This window comes from Physeter macrocephalus, chromosome 13 (genome assembly GCF_002837175.3).
Source record: "Physeter macrocephalus isolate SW-GA chromosome 13, ASM283717v5, whole genome shotgun sequence".
In the NCBI taxonomy this organism is placed as follows: Eukaryota; Metazoa; Chordata; class Mammalia; order Artiodactyla; family Physeteridae; genus Physeter; species Physeter macrocephalus.
This window is the reverse complement of record NC_041226.1, coordinates 44,515,064-44,520,782: the sequence shown is the minus strand read 5'-3', so window position 1 is coordinate 44,520,782 and position 5,719 is coordinate 44,515,064. Positions and strand designations below refer to the sequence as shown.

Sequence of the window (5,719 nt, the reverse complement as noted above, 5' to 3'; positions counted from 1 at the left end):
CATATTTTAAAAATTCTTCTCAGTATTTTATTGGCCTCCTCAATTAGATTATTGGAATAAGCATAAAGCAGAATATTCTTCTACAAAACATTTTTTTCACAATACATATGAAGGATGCAAAGTTTTATATTTCACTATATTTTTCATAATTCTAAGAGTAAGTTTTAAGACAAGTTTTCCTTTGTGATGTTGATTTCTTACAATATTCACCCAATGTCTCTGAAACTAAAGGGCAAACCTAGCTGGTCCATTCAGTGTCACATTTTGAGCAATGCATCTTTTCCATGCTAAAATAATATTTACCACCAATAGTTCTGTACCATTTAAGTAAACCTAAAGACACTTTTTTTATTTTCCAACTTTTCAGGACTTTATTTGGTTTCCAGGACCAGATCCTGTACATTTCCAAGCTTTCTACTCCAACCCCACTACTAGTATTTCACCTTCAAAAGTTTGAATTTTTTTTTTTTCTGGAATGTCAATGATACTCATGGTTTGCTGGTTACATCTTCAAGTCACACTTCTCCTGCTTTATTTTTTAATTGTGTATTTTTACAGCCAGGATGTTTTCTGCCTTTCTCCTGAAGAATCTTGTTCTACTCCTCCAGGACCTTCACCTCTTCCAGAAGGGCCTTTTCCTCCTCTTGAAAAACACTGTTCTCCTCTCTCAGAGCCTTGTTCTCTTCATGAGGGGCCTGTTCCTCCTTCCACAGAGCTTGTTCTTCCATCTCCAGTGCAAGTCCTTCTTCCCTCAGGGCCTGTTGCTCCATCCTGATCGCACACTCCTGATGCTGTAGGGCATTGATCTCCTCATGTAGAGAACTTATTTCTTCTTGAAGGGCTTTCGCCTTGTTCTGGAAGGTTTTCTCCTGTTCCCTGAGAGCCTTGATCTGAACGTCCAGGGCTCAATTCTGTTGTTAGTAAGACCTTTCTCTGTTCAAGGCATTGACTTTTTTCCCCAGGTGGTTTTTGGTTTTCTAAAATCACACTTTTAAACTTACACAGCAGCTGGTTTTGCTGTCTCAGGGACTGGTTCTCCCCCTGGATTAACTGACTGTCCATTCGGAAACCTTTGTTTTCTCCTCGAAGGGCTTTGTTTTTTCCCCAGAGGGACTTGTTTTCTTTTCTGAGAGCCTTGTTCTCAGCCCTGGACACCTTATTTTCTCTCTGAAGATTTTTCCCCACCTCCTGAGATCCATGTTTGAGCTTGTTTTGATCTTGGGTACAAGAGAAAAGAGAGGAAAACAAATGCAGTGTCTTCCGTCTTTTAAATTCAGAGACAACCATTGTTTCTTAGTGTTTTATCTGAGAAGAGTATATAAACTCCCAGTGCGCTGGGTTCAACCAAAGGTGAACTAATGATATTTGGAACAAAAAAGGTCCTAGATTTGTTGAGAATGTGTTTGTATAGAATTGGCTGTTGGTTGACTTGCACAAATAGTAAACCCAGCAGGGATGTAACAAGGCTCAGCCAGGCTCACTGCAGGAAATAAAAAAGTGAATTTATGAAGAGAAGTCAGCAAATTAACTATTAGGTTGATATAAAAAAACTGAATACGTTTAAATCTCAACACACAAAAATTACACAATAATAATTCTAGATTACATATTGAATCTAGATGCCAGATAAAAGTTAATGTGTTGAATTGTTATCTGTGTTAAACTAAGCTAAACTCTGAGCTAAACTATGTATAATCAACTATTAATCTTTCACTAATATACTCATTATCTTAATTAAATCACCTGCTATTGGTGTGGAAAAATACCATCTATTTTTAAAAAATGTCTGCTTTGTAAGAACTAGAAAATATTTTTAAAGAAGTTATACACTATAATTTTTACCATATTTACCTAGGCATTTAGTAGTGGTATTACAAATTTAAACAAATATTCACACACTTACATTTCTGTGGTCTCTGAATTCCCTGCAAGCCTGATTCCTCTTAGTACTAGAAAACAACTTGTCAAGATTTTATGTCATCAATAGTGATGTCATATGGTGATGACTCTAATGATATAATGGGTGCTATACATAGTGTTTGTCTGGTTTTTGGTATGTTTTTTAAGAAAAAAATATAATTTAAAAAGTAAGGTCATATTTGACACCTGTCTACACTATTAATGAATATGTATTTAGTCCTTGCTTTCACCTAAATTTTTAAAATTAATTTATAAGATTGATTTTTGTTATAAGCAAAATAACTTCTAATTATCATAACCTAGGAATTAACAATTACTGGTAAACACTGTACAATTAAAGGTGAAAATACTTTAAATGATTTTAAGATCACTGAAACAATAATATACTCAATAATCAGTATTAGGTAAATTTGTAAATTATACTAAGGAAATAGCACTGGACACATTTTAATTCCAGTAATCCTATCTAATGTAAATTTTTAGATTATCCAATATATGTCCACTGTTAGAATATAAAGCAAAAGAGTATTTTTATAATTTCTTAAAATGTAAACTTTTGGTGAAATATTAAAACATTTATATTAGTATATTACATACATTTCACAATGTTTTAACTATTTATACTTATAAATTTATAATTGGCTTAAGGTATAAACTTGAAAATAGAATATATAATAGTATGTATAATCCCAAACCACTCACCTTCATAATGATTTGCCAGTTTATTCACTGTGCCAGATTTCTTACCAGCTATTTACATTATATCTGTTTAATAAGATTGCAGAAGTATTTTTCTCACACATTCATAACTCTCTAACTTAATAAAATAGTAAAAAAAAAATAATGGCATGGAATGAGAGTTAATGTAAAATTAAGAGGATCTATGTGAAAATTTTCAATTTCTTTGCTTTTAACTTTATGAGAGTGAAATATCCATTTGATCAGCTTCATCTAAATTGAATTGAGAAAGTATTTTATGTAACTATGTACTGGCTTCTTCTTTATACTAGTGTTTCTAGTCTAGCTGTTTTACTACTGCTACCATGGTAGCTGAAGATTCAGAAAGAGTTCCAGAGACATTGGAACATTCTGTGTTAGAATGCTGTAATTCTTGAGACTTAACGACAAACTGGGAAGCAAGAAGAAAGTCTCTGTTGCCCTTGATCTATTGAATAAATTGAATTTATAATTTAAAACTTTCCCTCAATCTACAGGCCCATATGGTTTCATCTATGGATTCTTTTAAATATTTAAGAAAGAAAGAATATTAATATTTCTATGAACTCTTTCAGATGAGAGAAAAAAAAAGAACTTGTTGTTTTGAGACCACATTACTTTACATAAAACCCTGGCAAGGATATTACAAGAAAGAAAAACTATAGTCTGAAGTATCTCATAAACACAGATGCAAAAATCTTAAACAAAAGGTTAGTACACCAAGTACAACAATACATAAAATGCATAATGTGTCATCCATTTAACCAAACTGAGTTTAATTCATGAGCACAAGATTGAGTTAACATTGGGAAATCAATTAATGTAATTCACTACATTAATTTGTTCTGTTAAGAACAAAGGAGAAAACTTTCATCTCCTGCCAAGATGAGAAAAGCAATTTCAGAAGATTCAGAGAAAGCATTTTATAAAACAAAAATCAACACACTTTCATCATTAAAACCAAAACCAAACTAACAATACCATCACCAACAATTTTTTAGCACAGTAAGAGCAGAAAAGAATTTCTTTAATTCAATTATGAGTATTAAGAAAAACCTGCATAAACATACCAGATGATAAAATAAAAATAGATCACAAGTATATAAAGATGCCCACTATCATCACTTTCATTCTTTTTTGTCCTGGAATTTTTACTATTACAAGATAAGAAAGTATGTAAGGATTAGAAAACAATAAGGATCTCAGGATTTGCAAGTAATATTTCAAACGCTTCTGAGAAAATGTTAAATTATTATAATAAAATAGTTAAACTACAGCTAACCTATTAAAATTGAATATGATTTAGTAACCTTATTGGATATAAGGTCAATCTAAAATCAACTTTATTTACATATGTTCATCTAATGATTGGAAAACGAATTTTATAAATATATATTATTTACATTGGCAGCAAAAGCATCTAGAAATGAATTTATGCAAGACCTCTATATAGAAAAATATAAACATTATTGAGAGAAATTACTGAGCTACAAATAACAGGAAGAGGTAGACCATGTTTATGATTAGAAGGTTCAATATTGGAAAGATGTTAAGTTTCGTCAAATTGATTTATATATTCAATGAATTCTCTGGAAAAATAATCCCAGCAGTTTGTAAAAGCCTGTGTGTGTAAAATGAAAAGTTGATTCTCATATTTCTATTGAAATGCCAGGCAGGAAAAGCAATGACAATGTTAAAAAGAAGATCAGGGCTTCCCTGGTGGCACAGTGGTTGAGAATCCGCCTGCCAATGAAGGGGACGCGGGTTCGTGTCCCGGTCCGGGAAGATCCCACATGCCACGGAACAGCTGGGCCCGTGGGCCATGGCCGCTGGGCCTGTGCGTCCGGAGCCTGTGCTCCGCAATGGGAGAGGCCACAGCAGTGAGAGGCCCGCATACCACAAAAAAAAAAAAAAAAAAAAAAAAAAAAAAAAAAAAGATCAACTTTCTAAGAAGCTATAGTAAATCAAAAAGCATTGTGTGAATTCAAGGATAGATAAGTAAACCAATGGGACAGAATAGGAAGCTCAGAAACAGATGTACAAATTCACGGACTCTTGCTACATGGGATAAAACTGAGAAATCTCACAAACAACAGAGTCCAGTGAAATAAACAATACATCTAGCATGATTCTATTTAAAAAATGCAAAATCATGTGATAATGTATGATATTACAAGTCAAAGTAAAGAGAATTTCTTAGAGGTAGGGATGTGCTAATGATGGCATGCTAGCAGTGTTCAATTTTTACTTCTAGATGCGTATTCCTAGAGTTTGTTTATTGTTTGTTATTTCATAGAGCTACCCACATGATTTGTGTGCTTTTATGTATGTATGATTTGCTCAAAATATTAATGTAAAAAGCAACAGGAGAAAATGTTCACACATACATTGATGTATGTTTGTGTCTGATGTTTTTATAGAAGTCTACCACTTAATAGCAGTGTTATCTTGGGCAAGGTAACTTTTTCTCTCTTCATTTCGTCAACTGTGTAATGAAGAATACCTGATTATTTTCATATGTGGATACAATGAATTGAACTACATGTAAGGAATTTGGAAGTTTGTGTGGCCCATGATAAGTGTGAGTCACCACCACCACCATCATCATCGTCATTATTATTATTATCTTTTAAATTTTACTTATAGTGAAAAGAACTTTCTAACATGTCTTTACATCTGTATCAAATATCACTGGCATTGTTTCTCCTTTCACAAAATGTGCTGTTTCAGGATTTTCTAAAATTCTTGGTCAAATACGTTATTTCTGATCTCTTCAAATAAATCATAAACTTCAAGTCAGTCTTGCCTTTGATTATCATTCAAAAAAATTAAATAGAAGAAAGGGAAACAATGAAATTGACTCCTTGACTGTTTATTTATTAGTAATATTAGAAGATAAAGACTTGATTAAAGGAAAACAGATGTCTTTAATAACATCATTTTAGAATGGAAAGTTTTCAAGCTTTCTAAGCTTTTTTTCTAATTATCTATTTATTGATTTGTAGATGAATAATCTGGTTTCAGACTTTTAATTTCTTTTAACTTGTTGACTAGTGCCATGTTCTATTTAGTAATGTAAGAA

General features: G+C 32.3%; 1 pseudogene; it reads right to left on the bottom strand.

Annotated features, from left to right (window-relative positions):
- Nucleotides 1-515: 515 nt before the first annotated feature.
- On the bottom strand, nt 516-1,287 carry LOC102995194 (coiled-coil domain-containing protein 70-like; annotated as a pseudogene).
- Nucleotides 1,288-5,719: the final 4,432 nt, after the last annotated feature.